General features: G+C 50.5%; 2 long non-coding RNA genes across 3 annotated transcripts; one reads left to right on the top strand and one right to left on the bottom strand.

Annotated features, from left to right (window-relative positions):
* Positions 1-2,586: 2,586 nt before the first annotated feature.
* Positions 2,587-14,079, bottom strand: LOC112128840 (uncharacterized). The gene is made up of 4 exons (XR_008513187.2): positions 13,812-14,079; positions 12,888-13,030; positions 4,862-4,994; positions 2,587-3,032 (listed from the first exon to the last, which is right to left on the bottom strand). It is a non-coding gene; the product is annotated as an uncharacterized LOC112128840 (long non-coding RNA).
* Positions 14,080-14,152: 73 nt separating this feature from the next.
* On the top strand, positions 14,153-20,750 carry LOC129049969 (uncharacterized). 2 transcript variants are annotated; one of them, XR_008513444.2, is made up of 4 exons: positions 14,153-14,270; positions 14,902-15,397; positions 16,676-16,874; positions 19,441-20,750. It is a non-coding gene; the product is annotated as an uncharacterized LOC129049969 (long non-coding RNA). The 2 variants fall into 2 exon arrangements; XR_008513445.2 differs by lacking the exon at positions 19,441-20,750 and having other exon boundaries at positions 16,676-16,915.
* The last annotated feature ends 537 nt before the right edge of the window (positions 20,751-21,287 follow it).

A 21,287-nucleotide genomic window follows, 5' to 3' on the forward strand; every position in this document is an offset into this window, starting at 1 on the left:
AAGGAAGTCAAATGATCAGAAAAGTAAAGGGAACCAACCACTGTCACCGATTCCCACTGCCCAGAATTTGCCGCTGCTATTTTGGTGTCTTTGCTGGTAGTCATTTTGCTATGTGCAAATTAAAGAAATGAGACAAATAGCATATACGTCTATTCTCTTTAAAAAATTAGAATTCTACAACACAATTAGAATCCCCTTTGCCCACCCACTTTATTCTCGTGAGCCCGAGGAAATCGCTGCTCTCAGGCTGTGGCTGCCCTTGGAGCCCATTGTAAGCACCTTTACACACAATTATGAATCCAGAGAAAACACGAGGCGTCATTTTGTGCTTTGTTTCTATCATGCTGTCCCTATCATTTTCAACTTGCTTTGTCCTCTTAATCTGTTCTGAGCTCTATTTTCACTGCTCCCTACATGCTGAATTCTCCCACTCTCCTCCCCTCCCCCTCCCCTCCTCATCGGGGCTCCCTCCTCTCTTGTCCTTTCCTCATGGCCCTGGGTGGAGAACATGCGTGCTGCCACCGAGGCCCACCTCTGAGCTGCTCCGCCTCCCAGCTGCTCCGCCTCCGGCCTGCGTTCTCCTTTGGTGCTTATCTGCTTCCGCTATCATATTATGAGCCAATTATCTGTTCTTCTCTTGGGGTTACAATCACCGCCTCTCTGTTCTTGGTACCTAGCCCAGTGGTGCTCATTAAATGTTTATTAATGAATGTGAATTAAGCCACTTTAATTGAGCTGCTGTCAAACCTGGTTTTGCCTGCATACCTCCAGGGACAAAGGGCTCACTACCTAGATTCAGGTAGCAGCAGTGGGCTATCCAGCTGTGGCAGGCGGGGATCTTTAGCAAGGGTGTGCTGCCAGCTTGGCACACGTACTGTGGGGTGGAGAGGGCAGGTACAGTGGAGTGAGACTTGTGTAGGGGGTTGCATTGTGTCCCCTGGAAAGATTAGCTGAAGCCCTAATGCCAGTACTGTGAATGTGACTTTACTTGAAAATAAATGCAATGAAGTTAAGGTGACCGAAAGGATTAGGGCGGGCCTTAACGTTCTTTACAAGAGAAAGGAAAGAAATTTGGATACAAAGACACAGACTATGTCTGGATGCAGGCAGAGAGTGGAGTCACTGCAGCTGTAAGCCAAGGAAGGCAGAGAACTGCTGGCAACCGTCAGAGGCTAGAAGAGAGGCAAGGAAAAATTTTCCTCTAGAGCCTCCAGAGAGAGCTTGGCCCTGCTCACACCTTGATTTTGGTCTTCTGGCTTTCAAAACTGGGAGAGAATAAATTTGTCATACCTGGTTATGGCGGGCCTAGGAAACGAATTCAGCTTGTTATGCGGCAAAAACTAACTGATGCAGCCACTGATGGGTTACATGCGACCTGATCAGGGCCAACGAGACTGTGCGGGACTGCCAGCTGCTCCCCAAAAGCCACTTCTCTTCTTCCTGAGCAGATGGCCAAGCTCAGCGTGGCCATGTGACTGGGGCCAACTTAATTGCGTAGGAGGTGGAGGGGCCACAGCTGGGAAGAAGTGGGCAAGTCACCTGTCTGTTTTTCTTTTCCCTTCCACAGGCTGGATGCATGTGCCATGGCCTGGGGCAGGAGCAGCAAACTGAGGCCTGCAGGACAAGTGTGGCCTGTGGTCCTGTTTTTGCCCAACCCACAAGTTAAGAACGGTTATTCCATTTTGTTTGTTTTTTGAAATATAGCTTCACTCTTTTGCCCAGGCTGCAGTGAAGTGACGCGATCTTGGCTCACTGCAACCTCCAACCCCCAGGTTCAAGTGATTCTCCTGCCTCAGCCTCCCAAGTAGCTGGGATTACAGGTGCTCACCACCACATCCAGCTAATTTTTGTATTTTTAGTAGAGATGGAGTTTCACCATGTTGGCCAGGCTGGTCTTGAACTCCTAACCTCGGGTGATCCACCCACCTTGGCCTTCCAAAGTGCTGAGATGACAGCGTGAGCCAGCACACCTGGCCAAGAATGGTTTTTACATTTTTAAAGCATTGTGAAAGATGAAAGAAAGAGAGAAAGAAAGGAAGGATGGAAGGAGGGAAGGAAGGAAGGGGAAAGAAAAAAGAAAAAAGAGAAAGGAAGAAAGAAGAAAGAAAGAACGAAAGAAAAAGAAGGAAAGAAAGAAAGAGACTATGTAACAGAGACCCTCAAAGGCTAAAATGTTGACTCTTTGGCCCTTTCCAGGAAAAGTCTGAAGACTCCTGCCCTAGGGGATGGTGAACCACAAGATGGAATGAGTCGGGTCCTTGAATAACCACATGGAGAAATGACCAGAAAGGCCTACCACAGATATTACATGACAGCGAAATGCAGTGTTATAGTCTGAGTTGTTACAACAGAATTTGAGGTCTGTTTGTCATTGCAACTTAGCCTTGCCTAACCAGTACAGAGACAAGGTGAGATTTTCACTTAGACTTCTGGAAAAGAGATTATTTTTGCCACCTACATCTACACCCTGAAACCAGGCAGGCACAAAACTGGTTGCCCATCCTGCTACAAGTGAATCCTGGGACATAAGCCTGCAGAGGGAAGGCGTGTAGAAGAATTAGAGAGCAACCTGATTCCGATGACATTGTTTGAACCCTGGAGCCAGCTGTACCTGCAGCTGACCCTACCTTCTCAGCTTACAAGAGCCACTGACTTCTCTCTTTTACATAAGACAGTTTGAAACTGTTTCTGTTACATTCAAACAAAAATATTCCTAACCTAGTTTGGTATTATGAGAGCAATAATCTTAAATCTGCTATCATTCATTCAGAAAAAGAATACATCCTTCACAGACTTTGGTGTTTTAAGTGCTAGCTCTTATTCATACAATGAATGAGATAAGATGAGACACATCTCCTGACAAATAGAAATTCACAGGGTGTGCTTAAGGCTATGGCTTGGCGCAGCTGCTCTGGAACCACAACACTGACTTCAGGAGCATGAGATGAGAGTCGGAGATACCACTTAAGAGTCTGTCTTTATGCAGCTGATAAAAGTGACAAGCTCATTCACAGCCTAATGTGGCCTGATGGCTAAAACAAATGAAGAGGGAAAGGCAAGCGTGGAGCTGTGGTCAGACTGCGTGTGCCCCCGTTTCTGTACAAACAAGCGTCCTTAAGACGGGAGGCGTCAGGGAATGTCTATACCACTGCTTGGAGCTACCCAGACCATCTTTGGAAGGAGACACCAGGAACTGGAAATAGTGGCTGCTTCCAGGAGGGTCCCTGGAGGCTGGGGCCGGGGAGGGAGTGAGACTCTTTGTACTATCCGTTCTTTTGCATCTTGACAGAATGGAGCTGGGGCAAATGCATGTTGTGACTCTCCCCGGCCATGGGGGCAGATGGAGGCCCCAGAGGCAACAGGAGGCCCAGGGTTTGAGATCCGAGACTTGTGTTTAACCCATGACCATGAATGACCGCCCAGAAATGAACCAGCACGGGCCGCCTCTCAGGCATCTCAGCTCATGGACAAGTCCCACTGCTAGGGTCGGAGAGGCCAGGGCTTCTCACTAAGTCAGACGCGAACCAGAAAGATCAAAATGTCCTTGATCAAGAACCTGAAAATAGTTGCTATGACTCATCACACATGATGGACATGTCCTGCGGCCCCAGCAGGGCCTCTGGGTTGTGTCCCCAGCTCCTGCGTGGCCCCTGTTCAGGAGGCTAAGGAGCGACAGGGGGCAGAGCCAGAGGACGGGCTGTCCTGCGCCTTCACCTCGGGGCTGCCCTGGGCATCCGTCCTCCAGGCGGGAGCTCCTCCTCAGACGCTGTTGTAGAAGAGGTGCCGCCGTCCTCCGCAGGGGAGGCAGCTGCCCGTGGCCTCTCAGTTTCCTGCATCTTCCGGAGACAGAGGCTGAGCTGCTGTGTGCTCCGTTCAGTCTACTTGTGAGACAGGCTCCGGTGCTGAGGCTCAGCCTTTTGAGAACAGGAGGCCTGGCTCTTTGGAAGTGGCGAGGGCGAGGAGTGCAGAGTGACAGTTGAATGCTGGGTTCCTTACAGACCATAACAGGGCCACAAGAAAAGGCCAAACAATGTCCAGGCCAGGCGGTGTGCAGAAGCAGCGTTCGCAAGGAGAGAGGGTGGGGCCTTCATGCCTGCCTCAGCTCCCCTTCCACATGAGGGTCCCTGGGGGCTGTGTCCCCCACAGGCATTTCCTTCAATCTCCAATAGGTCCTCTTCCATCCAGAACTGATGCTTGCCCCATCTCAGAGCCCACCAGCTCAATCCCCCTTCACTGAGCTGGGCCTCACTTCTCTACCCAGGGTATGGAAGAGACTAACAAAGTCTCTTCCAAGGATGACCCATACCTTTGCCTACCCTCGAACTCAAAATCTTCTGCAGGCTTGAGCATGAAAAGCCATTGACATCCTCACTCCCTGGGACTAGCCCCCCATCCCTGCCTCCTCTTCTGGCAGGGGCACCTCGGGAGAACCAACTTCCCCAGGCCCACCCCATCAGGATGTCAGGTGGGACTGGGCCAGCTGACATCAGGAGTGACTAGTTGACACTCTACTGCCCACCTTCCACTCCCACCACATTAAGTACCAGGGCACACAGTAGGTGCTCAGTTTGAGCTGCTGTTAATAAACTACTGGCTGACATCAACTGAGAGCTTACTGAGGCCGGAACCACTGTGTGGCCTTCTGTGTGGGCCACAGTGAGCTGACCTCTGAGCTTTGGGCCAAGCCCAAGACATGCAAAGTACCCAGGAGGGAGGGCTCTGCCCCACTGGCTGGGTGACCCTGGACCATCCCTCCATCTCTGCACCACAGTCTCCCATCTGGAAAACAACGCATCAGGAGGATTTTCCTAAGATGCACAGTCATGAAAAGGCATTCTTTAGCCACCGCTGCGGTACTGACCTGTCCCACACCTGAGTCTGCACCTGAGCATCTCCTAGGGAAAGGCTCTCCATCCTGAGTCCACGAGAATTTGGATGCCGGCTGTCTCTGATTGTCAAGCTCCTCTCCCGAAACGGCAACTCCCTCTGTCTGCCTGAAACGTGTACAAACACATTGCAGTCCCAAGATGAAGCTGGGTCAGCTTAACTTGCTGTTCGCTTAACTTGCTTCTCAATGGGGCGCGAGGGTGGTGATGACATCAGGGCAGGGCTTGTGATCTTAGGGCCACTGTAGGAAGAGGCATTCCCACCTTCTAGGGAGGGAGAGGGAGGAGGGGACTATTACAGAATGCTGAAAAGCCACAGGGAAGCCCTCGGGGCAGTGGGAGCCCCAAGGGGTTCATCAATCCTGGACTGGGGGGTGGTCTAGAGTGTTTTCTGGAGTGAGCAATACTTAGACTGGGTCTTGAAGGATAAGTAGGAGTTTGCCAGAAAAGAAGTAGGGGTGTAGCATTAGGTGGAGGGCATGACACTTACAAAGGTGGAAAAATGAAGGACAGCATGGGGACTCTGGGGACCTAGAGTGGACTCTCTGGCCATGTATGTCTGTCCCTGCTCTCTGGACAACTTCAGAGAACTGGCATATGGGCTGGGAGTGGGGGTGCTGGAGGGAGGTGAGGCTGGAGGGGCCAGGAGCACCGTCTTTCTTCTCTTCAGGGGGTTGGTCCACCTGCCCCCAGCTGCAGACCAGCCCCATACTAGGCCTGAGGCCCAAAGGTCACCTTGCTCAGGAATCTGTCTGCCATAATGAAGGAGCCGCTACTCCCTCCCCTAACACCATCTCCTTCTGCTGCCTCAGTTCCATGCTCTGCCCCATCTCGCCAGATTCCTGCGGCAACCCTGCACTGGTTCCCAGCTTCAACCAAACCCCACCCTCCACATGGTCCTGGACGACCTTCTTCGTGCATCCTTCACTTGTGAAGAGCCCCTCAAGGAGGCGACATCACTTTCAGGATGTGATGGACACACTCACAGGCAGGAGGGGAGGCAGATGGGACCAGACCCTAATGCTCCAGGAGAAAGGGACAGTTCAAGTCAAGGGCACCTAGGACCTCCGAGATGCCGGATCCCAGGCTGTGGCTGCACCTGACCCCACAGCAGCGTCAGCCAAGCTTGATCCCGCCCTGCTCCTGAGGCTGCTTCTCCACTTGATTGCTGGACACAGGGGGCTCTCCTGGTTTCACTCCTTGTTCTCCTTCACTTCCTCCTCCACATGCAAACGTTGTCTGCAGCAGGAATGAGGCCCGGCCTTTTCTTGTCCCTCATCTCTGGGGCAATCTTCTAACAGTGGAGGAAGGCTTAGCCTAACCAACTCCATTTTGCCTCTGCCCTTATAGTAAAACCTTTTAGGTAAAACTTATGCAACCCGTGGCCCACGGGCCCCATGCGGCCTGGGAGGCTTTGAACGCAGCCCAACACAAATTCATAAACTTTCTTAAAACATCATTAGATTTTTTTTGTGTGATCTTTTTAAAGATCATCAGCTATCATTTGTGTTCATGTATTTTATGTGTGGCCCAACACAATGCCGCTTCTGTCAGTGTGGCTCAGGGAAGCCAAAAGATTGGACACTCCTGCTTTAGGTTCAAAGCTTCTGCTGGCAGGGCACGGTGGCTCACGCCTGTAATCCCAGCACTTTGTGAGGCCGAGGCGGGCAGATCATGGGGTCAGGAGATTGAGACCATCCTGGCTAACACGGTGAAACCCTGTCTCTACTAAAAAAATACAAAAAATTAGCCAGGCTTGGTGGTGGGTGCCTGTTGTAGTCCCACCTACTCGGGAAGCTGAGGCAGGAGAACGGCGTGAACCACCCAAGAGGCGGAGCTTGCAGTGAGTGGAGATTGCGCCACTGCACTCCAGCCTGGGCAACTCTGTCTCAAAAAAAAAAAGCTTCTGCTTAGCTTTACATGTAGGCTAACTAATTACTTGCAGTTCAACTTTAAGAAAAGAATGATAATAGCCCCTTTCTCAAAACTAACTCCCGAGGAGATAAGGACGTGTACACAGGAGGAACAGTATTTCGTTAAAGATTTATAGGAACACTGTGGCCTGACCTACTTCATCTGAACCGAAGTCAACTGACCAAGAACAAAGATGTTTCACAACCTCCTCAGACCCTTGCTCACACCCACATGATTGTGGTCGTCGGTCACTTCTTGACCTCAACTCCCTCCTCTTCCCTTCTTGACATTAAAGGGAGCCTGAAGTCCCTACTAACTTAAGAAGGTTCTTTAGGACACTAGTCCACCATCTTCTCGGTTTGCTGGCTCTCTGAGTGAAGTCGCTTTTCTTACCCCAACACCTTGTCTCTCAACTTACTGGACTTACTGGCTGTTGGGCGATGACTGGTATGAGCTTGGACTCAGCTAGACTCTCATCCTGGCCTTAGATGCCTGCCCACTGCGGACTCCCACATCTGACCTCTCTCCGAGGATCCAAACTCAAATTTCTTTTTCTTTTCTGTTTATTTATTTATTTTTTGAGACGGAGTCTTGCTCTGTCACCCAGGCTGGAGTGCAGTGGTGCGATCTTGGCTCACTGCAACCTCTGCCTCCCGGGTTCAAGCGATCCTCCCACCTCAGTAGCTGGAATTATAGGCACGCGCCATCACGCCCAGCTAATTTTTGTATATTTTGTAGAGACAGAGTTTTGCCCAGGCTGGTCTCGAACTCCTGAGCTCAAGCTATCCTCCCACCTCAGCCTCCCAAAGTGCTGGGATGACAGGTGTGAGCAGCGGCGCCTGGCCCACACTGCCTTCGTGACCCCGCACGTGCACTGCTAATTGGCACCTCTGACTTCTGGTGACCAGAACGGAACTTTGGATTCCCTCCCTGAAGCTGGCTTCTCCCACAGCCCCCGTTTCCTCAGAAAACAGCCCTTCCGTTTACCTAGTGGCCCGGGTCAAAATTGAGGGGTTACCTTTGATTTCTCCCTCTCTTGAAAGCCCCACGCTCACCCTTGTCCAGGGAGCTCTACCTGTAAGGGCCTCACCCTCATGCCAGGCTCCAGCTTGACATTCAGGTCTCAGCCGAAGCGTCCCCAGGGGCCTCCCCTGACCTGTCCATGGCCCTGTTGAATCCTCTGCATGGGGCCCATCGCTGCCGGAAGCTCTGTTTGCTTAGTTAGTGTCTGTGCCTCCCCCACAGTGGAATGATCTAGGGCTTTCCTGGGGTCCTGCCATGTCCCCGCCTCCAGGAGAAGACCCGGCACTGAGCAGATGCTCCAGGTGGGTTTGCTGGGAAGCAGGTGGAGGGCCCAGGAGTGCTCAGGACTGGGAAGGGGACACTGCTTTGGAGGAGCAGGGAAAAGAGCTCAGGCAGAGAGAATGAGGGTGGGCGGTGGAGGGGACCAGCGGGAGAGGCCACATGTCAGATCCCCGGGGCTGATGCTGCTGCAGCCCTCGGAGCACCCTCTTGGGATGTTGTCTTCGACTCTAGCCTTTGCTTTCACCATGGCCACGAGCCTCCTGTGCCACCACGCACTCACATTCTGATTGAAGCCCCTCTCTTTACCATCTCGGAAAGCAGCACTGCTGATGACCTCTCTGCACGTGTGGACTGGCTAAAGTCCTTTGCCACACCTCCTCACGCTGCATCTTAATCATCTGTGTCTCAGTCTCACTCGCTCTTGGGGTGCACCCTCCCTGGGGTCCTGAGAGCCCATGTCAACATGAAACCATTGACCAGCTCCTCCTGGGGGCTCCAGACTCTGCAGTTGGAAGAGGCAGAAATGCCCTCTGCTGGCCACTGGCTGGCTCCCTGCACCCCAGAGCAACAATCAGGAGTTGACAGATGAGAAGCCAAGCTCAGCCCTTGTCCCTAACTCTTCTCGTCCTCCCCAACCCCACCCATCACCCGCCCTGTGTTCCCCCAAGTGCACGTCTCCCCTCCTGGAACCCTCCTCTTCAAATCTTCCTTCTTCTTCTTCCACTGGTTCATCCACACCCAATCTACACCCCATCCACACCCCCATCATCTTTAAGACTCAAGTTAGTGTCATTTCCTGCAGGAAGCCTCCCCTGACTTCATCCAGGGGAACTGGCCTTGCCTGCCTTCTACTCTTGCCGTCCTTACGACGACACTCCTCACAGTTTCTGCCACTGCACAGTCCTCATCTGTCCATCTGCCTCTCCCTGCAGGCAACTGCACTCCCTGGGGTTGCGGACAATGGCCCTGATGTCCTCAACACCCAACACAGAGCTGTGCAGGGCAGAGGCTCACATAGAAAATGTTCGCTGAATGAAGTCAACTGACTTCAGAGGTTCTGAGCAGGACTGTTCTGAGGTGGGTGCCCTGGAGCAAAATCCAATATACATATTGGGGAACAAAAACAATATACATAAGTATGTGCTCATTAAGAAACATTTCAAACAACAGAAAAGTTTACAAACTAAAAAATGCAACCCTTTTCAATTGTTTCCCAGCCTACAACCTTTCATAAATCACTGCTATTCTCGACGTGGGGTGTGTTCGTCCCAAACATTCCCAAGCATTCCCATTGACTTTATTTTACCTTTCTTCTTTTTTGTTTTTAACATAAATGGGGTCATACAGTACATATAATTGTATCCCTTTTTTTCATGAAAAGGTCCATCTTGAGGTCCTTCTAAGTCAGCAACTGTAGGTTTATGTCATTCTTTTTAGTGGCTGCAAAGCATACCGTACCCCAGTTCCACCATAGTGTCTAAATCCGAGGCTTGTCAATTATATCTTGGTAAAGCTGGGGACAAATGCTAGGTGTTTGGTTTTTTGATTTGGTGGTTTTTTATTTTATTGTTTTTTGCAGTTGCAAACAACATTTCTGCAAACGTCTTCATGCCCGACTCTTTGTGTCCATGTGCACATATTTCTCTAGAATTGACTCTTAGAAGTGGAAATGTTGAGTCTGAGAGCATATCTATTTCACATTCTAATGATACTAGCAAACTCCCTCCAAAACATGGATACCAATTGACACTCATATCAACAATGCATACATGTCTCTTTTTTTCCACATTCTTGACAGCATTGGGTGTTATTAGACTGTAAAATTTTTTTGACACATCTAATCATCTCAACCTTCAAATCCGGCTTAACTCTGATTAAAGTGGGTATTTCGAGAAGCCCTCAGAGAACAGAGCTTTGGAAAGGGTACATGGTAGAGAGATGAGCCTCTAGCCTCCCAGAGCAGCAGCTGGTAGCTCCACTTCCTTTTCCTTGTCCAGGGAAGGAAAGTCTCTCTCAAAACCCTTGGTCCTGGAGTCACAGCCCAAGCCCCTCAGTAGTTCCCTCAGGAGCAGAGGGTCTCCTGGGTCAACCAGAATCCCCACCGAGGTGGATTTGCTTCTGGCAACATCTCCAGTCTGAATGTGATCCCAGACGATACTTAAGGAAGCAGCTCCTTCCTGTTCTCTGAAAAATGCTGTCTGCAAGGGAGAATATGCATTTGGGAGAACTGGAGAATTACCAACTCGGTTATGCACAGTGAGCCCAGGAGAATATGAAACAAACTGTATGTCCTGCAAGAACCACAGGTTTTGGAGATGTTAAGAGTGGCCTGCTGGGCCCACAGAGGGGGCTGCTGGAGCATCAGAGGGGCTCACCTCTTATTCCACTCCCTCCCCGCCGACCCTAGACTAGAAGGAATCTATTTGGAGAATGACACTTGGAAAGAGCTTGCCATTTGTGTTGCCTAAAAAGATATAGAGAAAGGAGCAACGGGGCATTTCCAACATTCAAACAGTGTCACATTCATCCCAGATTCCGAGGTCCTCCTGGTCAGCACATGGGGGGTGCGGGGGCAGATGGCCCACAGACACCCGGGATTGTGTTTACAGACTTTAATCTCCTAAGAGCCCAGGGATGGCTTCCAGGGCTTGCTGGCTTGCCTGCCTTCCTGTTTTTATCCTAATAGGCCTTATACAAAGACTTTAAAGTGACTCATGGAAAAACCCAAGCTAGGGAAGAGGGCTGGAGTCAGCCACCAAGTGGAGGACTGTGGGAGGCCCACAGGGACGCTCATCAGAGACCCAGGAACCTGAGTGGTCTCAAAATGCATCTGCAGGAAGGTCAGGACAGGGAAAGTGGGTGCTGGGGGACACAGAATGAACGCTTATTGGAGAACATCCTGGGAAAGAGAAAAACACCTGTGCTAAAATACATCCCCGAGATGGGCATGGTATTTAATTTCCAATCTGCTTCCATTTGTACGTACTCAGACATTCTTTCCTCCTATGAGGAAGGCAGAGTAGGTTTTATTATTCCTATTTACCGATGCCCAGAGAAGGGGTGTCCTCCCAGGTAGCACCCCTGACCCAGAGGCAAGGGTCCTCCTCCCAGTTTCTTAGGAACTTGTGGGCCTTATTTGCCTGGCCAACTATTTTGCATCCTTTACGGCTCAAATCTGCCGCTAGAGCTGTCCCCAAGGCCTCTACTATCAGCCCTTCTGCTTGGGTCCAACTAACACTCCGAGCCATGTCCTGTCATTGTGTGCTGTAACTCTGTCATCTTCTGGCTACACAGTAGGTAAACTCCTCTCCCACCTCCTCCACCTCCCCTGGCCTGGCCTCTCCCACCCGGCGTGGCTGAGCAGAAGTGTGTGGAATAGCTGGATGGGAGTGTCAGTAGATGCTAAGGGACAACTGGACATGTCACTGCAACCCTGAAGCCAAAGTAAGCCAGCGTGCCTCAAATGTGCACCACCTGCCTGGCAAAACCACCGTGGGGTTCTGAGGATCCCACTTCTACTCAGGAAAAGGAGAAAGACAATCCTGGGATCCAGGTGGAGGGTGGAGGTAGAGAAGGAAAAGGAGCCGGAGTCTGGAATGCCTCAGAGGTGCTGGCACAGGGAGGGAAGGGGCAGGGCAGGGGCTACTGGCCTAGGCGCCTTCGAGAACGGATGGAAAGGCTTCTTTCACCGGAAGCACGGAGGCCCCGAGCAATTCCAAGGGCTCCCTCTCGTGGCCATTTGAGGCCAAAGCTGAGTGTTCAGGTGAATCCTGCATTTTCCTCTCTTAGCCAAGGGTGCAGAAAATGGGTTCAGAAGCGAGAGGAGGAGCACTTGTCTTGGAGTCAGGATTCATATCCTGACCATGCCACTAATTCACCAGGTTGCTTTGGGCAAACCACTCAACCCTCAGCCTCAGTTTCCTCATCTGGTTAATGAAGTGGTCTACCTGGCACCATGGCTCACGCCTGTAGTCCCAAAGCTTTTGAGGCCAAGGCAGAAGGATCATTTGAGGCCAGGAGGTTGAGACCAGCCTGGGCAAACATATCAAGATCCTGTCTCCACACACACACAAAAAAATGTTTATGTAATCCCAGCACTTTGGGAGGCCGAGGTGGGTGGATCACGAGGTCAGGAGTTTGAGACCAGCCTGGCCAATATGGTGAAACTGCATCTCTACTAAACAATACAAAAAAAAAAAAAATTATCCAGGTGTGGTGGTGAGTGCCTGTAGTCTCAGCTACTTAGGAGGCTGAGGCATGAGAATCACTTGAACCCGGGAGGCGGAGGTTGCAGTGAGCCAAGATCACGCCACTGCACTCCAGCCTGGGCAACAGAGTGAGACTCCACCTCAAAAAAAAAATGTTTAGAATTAGCCAGCATGGTGGGGCGCACCTGTAATCCCCGCTACTCAGGAGACTGAGATGGGAGAATTGCCTGAGCCCAGGAGTTCGGGGTTACAGTGAGCCATGATCATGCCACAGCACTCCAACCTGGGTAACAGACCAAGACACTGTCTAAAAACAACAAACTAAGAGGGTTGGATGAGATGAATGGCTCTCACAAATGAGAGTGCTGAGATAAACACTCTGCACGTGTTACTGTAGCCTCTTCCAATGACATGGCAGGACTTTGGCTTTGGGATGATAGTGACATTGATGGGTTGTTCCTGTGCTTAGCTCTGTAGCACAGGCCAGCTCTGAGCTGAGCACTCCACATGTGATGGCAGGCAGGTGCCACACACAGAGGAAGAGGCTGAGGGTCAGAGAGGTTACATGACTTACCTTTGGCCACGCAGCTGGTGAGTGGCAGAACTGGGACCTGAAGCCAGGTTTATGGCTCCAGAGCTCCCCACTCTCCCCGTCCATGGTGTTTCTCATGGTTTCTAAGGTCCTTTTCATCTCCAACTATCTGTGATTCGAGGTGTCTGATGAAGAAAAGAGATTCACAGGAGAGAGTAGGGTCTTGGCAGGTAGATAAGATAGGAACCAAAGAGACAGTTGACAGGACAGTCAGGCCCAGAACAACCTCATAGACAAAAAGCATGGTCTTTACCGGAGAAGAAATTATGACCACCACTCAATTAGCCATCAAAACTGTGTTTTCTGGGCCACCAAGGAGCACAAGAAAGGGCCCCATTGTCTGAAAACATGTTGAACTAAAATATCATCAGACTTTTTAAATAAACTTTGCAACTGCCCATACCAAGCTTGCTGCCTCTGAGCAGCCTGGAAGTTCTTGAATATCCATCCATTTATCCATCTGTCCAACCATCCATCCATCCACACATGCATTTATCCACCCACCCATCTCCCCACGCCTCCATCCATCCACCCATCCATTCAATTGCCCACCTATCTACTTATCCATCCAACCTGTCCATTCAGTCATCCATTTCCCCATCCATCCATCCACCCACCCATCTCCCCATCTTTCCATCCATCCATCCATCCATCCATCCATCCATCCATCTAACCCTGAAGCCAAAGTTTGTGCACCCTCATCTACCCATCCATTCATCCATATGTCTGTCCATCAAACATTGCTGAGCCCTGAGCTACTGGTGCCTTATTCGCAAGAGCTCCTAATTGGATATTATTGGATATTATATGTCTCAGACATGTAGGGCAAAAAACTCAGAAATGTGTTGCATTAATTATCTATTGCAACAGACTGCTTAGCAGCTTGAAACAACAAGCTTGGATTACCTCACACAGTATCTGTGGGTCAGGAGTCTGGGAGTGGCTGAGCTAGGCTCAAGGTCTTTCATGAGGTTGAAGTTAAGATATTGACTGAGAATGGAGGATGTGCTTCCAGAATAGCTTGCTTACATGGCTACTGACAGGAGACCTCAATTCTCCACTGGCTTTTGGCTCAAGTCCTCTCAGCTCCTCATCATATGGGCCTCTCCTCAGGGCTGCTTGAGCATCCCCACAACATGGCAGCTGGCTTCCCCCAGAGCTGATCCAAGAGAGCAAGGAGGAAGCTGCTGAGCCTGTTATGACCTCATCTCTGAAGTCACAGATGGTCACTTCATATCATTCTATTCACTAGAAGAGTGACTAAATCCAGACCACACTAAGGGGAGGAGTATTAGGCTCCACTTCTTAAAGGGATGAGTAACACAGAGCTTTGGACATACTTTAAAATCATCGCGTGTGTGGAAGGTGCTGAGATAGAGTGTGAAGGATACTGAGAGGCAAGAGGGAGAACGTGGTCAATTCTACCTAGAATAACAGAGGGAGTTAGAGAAGTAAAGTTCTAAGGAGGCGATAATGAATGAGCTGAGTTCTATCCTAGACCTGGAATGTGACCTTAAACAACCCACCATCCCTTTCTGGGTCTCTGTGTTGTGGAAATAAATTGGGATAACCCAAAGGAGATCAAACAGAGGCCATTCGTTGTGTGCTTGGTATGGCAAGGGAATTGGCCATTGTCACTTGCATTTGACAGAGACTCCCAGGCAGGCAGGGTGAGGGGAAGCATCATAGTGAAAAGGGGGAGGCCTCAGGTGTGCCCTGATTGGAGGTTGTTGCATGGGGAAGCGGGAGGTGGCTAGCTGGAAGCCCGACATCTTATGTGATTGCATTGGGAGCATATTTGGCTCTCTCTCGTTGGTGTTGAGTTGGAAGCAGTAGTCAACAATAGGGAAGCTGACCAGGATTGACCGAGCCCTGACCATTCTGGGCCCATTGCCACAGAGGTTTGGTTTGGCTTCCTGTGCTGCTTGCTGCAGAGATTGTGGGACAAGGTTCTCTTTTCCTACACAGGCAGGCCATTGTCTGTTTGTACATTTAGGCTTTTGGGGTCCTCCCCTGAAAATCAAAGGTTGGTTGGCTGAGCTCTGAGGTCCTGCTCAGCCCTGACATTCTGAGGATCTGGCTTCTTCACCTGGAAATGAGGTGTCCAGAGATGGAGATGTACTGGATGGAAAGGGGACTGGCCAGTCTGAGGGGCAGCCATGCCAGAGGTGAGGCCTTGTGGACAAACTGGAGATGAAAGACAGGGAGATGCTTCGCATGGACCCTCCTTCCTGCGGGTACTCCCAGGAGTTTCCAATTCTCAGCAACCCACAGCATCCCAGCATCTTTGACTCTGGACCTTGAAGGTTACAGATCACCTCAGGCAACTTCCCCAGTGCACACGCCGATGCTTAAATCTGCATTACTATCTTCTCCCCAACTGGCAGTCTTATTCTTGCTTGATTACCTCTGGAGACAGCAGGCACACTCTCAGTGGAGACAGGGGTGTGGCCCATCTGGTCTGGCACACGAGGTGGCTTCCGAGACGGCTGGTATGTGTGCGGCATGCTCAGCCCCTGAGCACTCATCCCACCACATCCTCCCCAGGCTGACCTCGCCCTTCCCTCTTCCCCCGCGCAACAGCGGCTGAGGATTTGCCTCAGGAAGGCCCCTGGCATCGCTTCTCGGCGTTTTGGCTAAGATCAAGTGTAGGAAGCCCCCTGGTAAAAAAGAGAGGGGAAGGTTAGAAGGGAACCCAGCCTTTTTCCAATGCCACCTCCATAGGGAAGCTTTTTTATCAGATTAGCAATGGTCTGGAGGAAACGGGACACAGGACTGGTAAATTTTGACATGGAAATGGAGATGAGGAAAAACCTGTAAGTGCTCTTCAACTGTTATGTCTTCGTTATGACAGCACAGACCTCCTAGTGTCGCCATCTCCTCTGATGGTCACCATCACCCTGAAGGGCATGGCAGGGCCCCTCCTCCCAGGCCCCCCCTCTTAGGGTGTGACTCCACCACCTGCCCGCTTGCCCAAGCCTGCAAGTCTCCCTGAACTTCTCCTTTGTGCCCCCATATCTGACCCTATAAAGTCTGTTTCCTAATGGGCACAGAAACCCATCCTCCCTGTCCCTCCGTGGCCACTGTACTGCAATAGTCATGCCCAGAGGCTGAGGCCCAACAACCTGGGCGCAAATCACGGCACTGACATGAACAAGTTGTGAGGCCTCTGGTGCCCGATCCCGCCTTGTTAAGCCCATCTCTCATCCTTACAGCGTCCCTTCCCCACCATCCAGCAGGATGAAGACCACCCCACCCTCCCTTCCTCTGTTCCTGAAGCCCAGCCCACCCTCCCTTCCTCTGTTCCTGAAGCCCAGCCCACCCTCCCTTCCTCTGTTCCTGAAGCCCAGCCCACCTTCCCTTCCTCTGTTCCAGCCTCTGTCCCATCAGCCTATCCTCCAGGTTCTGTCACACCCAGGAGCCCACACAGAGGTCGGTGAGCAGAGGACTCTTTAGCCCAGCTCTTCATGAAGGAGATGGAGGGGTGGGGGCTTGGTAAATAAATACACCAAACAGCTGGATGATATAGGCCCATTCTGCATGGAATTAAAGTCACATGCAGATGGAGGCAGGTGGGGGCAGTGGCCCTGTAGGTGGACTGCTGGGGTTTGTATCTGGCTCTGCCATTTACTAGCTGTGACCTTCAATGTCACTTCATCATTCTGTGCCTTAGCTTCCTCATCTTAAGATGGGCTGCTAATAGTATCTACTCACGGGTTATAAGACAGACAGCCCTTCCCTATGCGGGTGGCACCATTCATTCTGTTCAGGGCCTGCACAGAACAAAAAGATGGAGGGAGAGTGAGTTTGCTGTCTGCCTGTGACTGCTTGAACTGGGACATCGATCTTCTGCCCTCAATGCTCCTGGCACTCAGGCCTTCAATCTGAACTGGAATCTCCACAGTGGGCTTTACCGGGTCTCCAGCTTGCAGATGGTGAATTGTGGGACTTCTCCGGCTTCACAATCACGTGAGCCAATTCCTTCTAATAAATCTCCTTGTGTGTGTGTGAACTGTTGGTTCTGTTTCTCCGGACAACTCTGATTAATACACCACATGCTTAGAATAGTGGCTGGCACACAGTAGGTACTCAATGAGTATTAGCAAATATTACTATCTTACCTGGTTCCATAAATACCTTCCCACTGAAAAGGTGTTCCTTTCTGTCTCACCTTGGAAGTGATAGGGCCACCAAAACTGATCCTTGCATGTTTCTCCAGAAGGCCTCTCTGGTCTTGTCTGGTGTCCATGAGCCCAGTTGCACCAGGGACTCCAAGGCCAGGCCTGTGGGGTGCTGAGAGAACTGGCCTCTTAGTGCTGAGTGGGCCAGGGTCCCTCTGATGGCTGCCACCTGCAGCCTCCTCTAGGCCCCTGCTGGCCAGGACGTATGGGAAGCTCTGGGTGCACAACAGTTTTGGGGATGAGGCTGGGATCCGGGAAAAACGTATGTCTGCCTGTCTGGTAGGGTCTGCCTCCCAACTCCACATGACTCAGTTTAATTCAGTCAATTCCCAAAGCACTGCTGAGCCCCTACTCTGAGCCAGTTGAACTGTCAGGGCCCCAGAAATAAACCAGACCCAGTCCCTGTTTTTAAGGTATTCTGCAGAGCCTCAATCTTTCTGCAGATGGACTTCAGGGGTTTAAGAGGGGGACTGCCGCCCCAGCCCACCCAAGTCACAACCACAGCTGATCCCTCCAACTCATCTCACATTTTGGTCTTCAGTGAGACAGTTGCTTAAAAGAAAAATTTGCTTTTTTTCTTTTTCTTTTTTTTTTTTTTGAACAGCCTTGGAAATAGGGCTCATATTAAACGTGGCCTTGATGTATGAGTTTAATTTTGACAGTGAATGAGGGAGTGAGAGGAAAGAGGGCAGTCCAGGTAGAGGAAACAGCTTGAGCAAAGGTGCGGCTGTGTGCTTCTCAGAGGGGAAAGAGGGACATTTATTGAAGATTTGTCCAGAGCCGAGTGTGAGTGAGCACCCGGATATTCAGCTCTCATGAGAATCCTGCAAAGAGGATGCTAATATCCTCATTGACAGATGAGGCGCAGAGAGGCAAAGTAAAGTTCAGGGCATAGGCTTGGGAATCACACCCAGCTGGGAGATTTCCAGCACACATGAGTTTTCTACTGCCAGAGGCTACTTGAGGGGAGGCAGAGTTCCAAGCAGGTTTCATGCTGGGTGTGGCCAAGACAGACTCCAGTTGCTGGGCTTGAGTTAGCATGGCTCCGCGATGTTGGAGCAGGCTCACTGGGCAGAGTTGGGCTAACAGGGAGGGCTTGGGGCTGTCATCATTCATGGCCATGTGGACACGGCTCAACCATTTATAATTAGAGTTATAATTTAAACAATCAACAAAAAAGACTTGGTAAATACCTTCACCTCCCAGCATACACACATCACATCTATTATTGCCACAAAGAATTCGTGACCAAAGGAAGCTGGTTCAAAAGCCCAGCCCTGTGTTAAGGTCCCGTGGGGTCTGAGCAATGTGGAAATACCCCGGGAAGAGACAGATCTCTTCTGTGTCCTCCCAAGGCCTCTGGAGTTCCTAGGATAGTCATCTGATAAAGTGGTTGGTAGGAAATAAGCCATGAAAACAACAGAAACGTGATAAGTAGGTAAGTAGATAGACAGGGGGATTGGATGGATGGATGGATGAATAGACGATAGATAGATAGATGATAGATAGATAGATAGATAGATAGATAGATAGAAAGAACATAGACAGGAAGGGAGGGGGCCAGACTGGGAGGTGGCAAGGATACTGCCCCACAGTCCTGCCTAGCTGGACAGGACCAGGGCCAGCTAGGAGCAGGGAATGGACTGAGATGAGGCAGAGCTGCTGCTGTCAGAACCAAAGGCCCAGAGGCTGCTCTGTGCAGTGGCTTCATCATCCCCCAAATACAGGGTTTGAATGTACAACTAACTTCCCCAGGCAGAGATCTTGCTTTGATCAAAGCTGTAAGGCCAGAAGGTGCTGGCACATAGTAGGTGCTCAAGGCGTAGTTTTGAGTGAATGTGTGGAAAGGCTTGTCCACATCCTAACTGGACTTTGTAGGCAAACCGTCCTCGCAGCTGCCCCAGGCCTGGAAGAAGCAGTACGTGTGCCCCAACTTGAAGGGCAGGTGGTATCAGGAGCACTGGCTGTGGGGCCTGAGGATCCAGGTGCAAGGCCTGACTTTGCTATTAACTGAGAGTTCAGTTCACCGTATACAACAGCCCTCTGAGGAGGACACCACTATCCCCATTTTACAGACAAGGAAACTGGGACCTCAAGAGATCAAGCCATTTGCCCAAGGTCACAGAATGTGGCAGTGGTAAAACATGGCCCCTCCAGAAACATTTTTAAAAGAAACAAAGAAAAAGAATTAAAAAAAAAAAACAAACAAAAGAAAAAAACATGGCTCCAAAATTCTTTGACCGTCCTCCCATTGAGAGATGCGGTCTACATCCCTTCCTCTTGAGTCTGGGCGCTGTGACTGCTTGACTAAGAGAATACTACGGAAGTGATGTGGTTTTGGTTTTGGTTTCTAGGCCCCAGTCATAAGAAACTAGCAGGCTCCACTTCCTGTCTCTTGAGATGTTTACATTTGGAACCCAGCCGCCACGCTGTGAGGAAGCCAGGAAGCCACAAGGAGAGGCCACTGGAGCTGTGCCTGCAACAGTCCAGCTCAGGCCACAGCCAGCAGCCAGCATCAAGGCCCAGACGTGAATGAAGAGGACTTTGAGATGGCTCCGGTCCCGGCTGTCAAGTCACCCCCAGTCTTTGAGTCTTTCTAGCCCCAGACATTGCAGATGGAGATAAGTGGCTCCCACTGCCCTTTCTGAATTCCTGACCCATGAGTACCGCTGAGTTCAGGGAGGTTGCTACAGCAATAGTGACAGGGGCATACATCTGAGAGCAGTGGGACCATGGCTGGAAAACAGGTCCTGCTGACCCCAGAACCCATCTCTTCTCCACTGCCTCAGTTTACCTGGAATATCTGCATTTCAGATGCACTGCCTGAGATGATGGGGCCCTTGGGGGTGATGGGGCCAAGCCTAGAAGGTTCATAAATAACACTCCCAGCTGCTCCGTGGGCTGGAGCATCTGTGTAGGGCTGGCCCCTAGGAAAAGACAGATGGGAAGTGTCAAGGAGCTCCCTGAGCTCAGATGGGCGTGGATTCTGATCTCAGGTCTGCCAATTCCTAGCTGCATGAACTTGGGCAGGTCACTCTGTGCCTCAGCTTCCTCCTCTGTACAGCGGAGTTACCAAGAAGGACCCGATAGTCCTGTTGGAGGACTCTGTGTGTGAGATTGAGGCTCTGTGTGCCTCCGTGAAATGAATGTTATCAAAGCTCTTATTGGGGCTTAAAAGTCTCAGAGCATCAGCTCAGGATGGGCCAGCGTTCAATGGGAGGGTCACAGGCCCCAGGGCAGGGCTGTGCGGGAGGCAGAGATTCAGCAGAGGTCCGAGGTCCTGAGCAGAATGCTCTCCTGCACTGTACCAGGGAGCTCTGTGCGGGAGTCAGAAGCCTGGGTCCTAGCATGGAGCTTTTGACTTTTTTGGGGGGATTATGCTCTATATATTCCTTTCAAATAAGATCACCATGTGACAGGATTGAGAAAAAGAAAGACAGTGACTCTCCAACTCCTACTTTGTGTCTCTCTGGTCACTGTTAGTTAATATTGAAATTAACATAGATTTTAATTATTTTAAAATTGTCTTAATAGTCCAGTAAACTTTAACATTGTTAATAAAATTTAATTAATATTGAAAATACACTCTAACGATTTCATGAGCTGTAACAGTGAAATGTAACAGTGAACTTGTGCATTAAAAGTGTTAATTTTGTTCCATGTCAACACTGAAAATACGATCATTTCTGCACCCCTGGTTTTAGCATGTCTTTAAAAAATTTTATTGATATATAATAGTTGTACATATTTTGGGGGTACATGTAATATTTTGCTACATGTATATGATGTGTAATGATCAGATTGGGTACTTGGGATGTGCATCACCTCAAACATTTTATTTTTTTAATATAATGAGAGCCTCATAAAACGGATGTGGTGCAGGGCTCCCCTGAACCCAGGTTGGGTGTTTCTGGGGACTGTGACCATTCATGATAGGACTCAACCTCCTTGGGGAGAGACCTGGCAAGGGACTTGCCAAAACCCTGGCTCCATGGCAAGAGAAACTGACAGGGGCCAAGAGGCGTGGGCTGGGCCAGTGCCCAGGAGTGTAGGAAGCTCTCATTCATTGACAGTGTATTTCCTGTGCACGTCTGGGTGTGAGGCCCTGTTCTAGGCATAGGGATACAGCAAGAAACAAGAACCCAAGTCCCTGCCCCTCTGGGACCTGTGCTGTGGTGGGCAGACAGGCAATGAAGTGCAA

This window comes from Pongo abelii, chromosome 15 (assembly GCF_028885655.2).
Source record: "Pongo abelii isolate AG06213 chromosome 15, NHGRI_mPonAbe1-v2.0_pri, whole genome shotgun sequence".
Taxonomy (NCBI): domain Eukaryota; kingdom Metazoa; phylum Chordata; class Mammalia; order Primates; family Hominidae; genus Pongo; species Pongo abelii.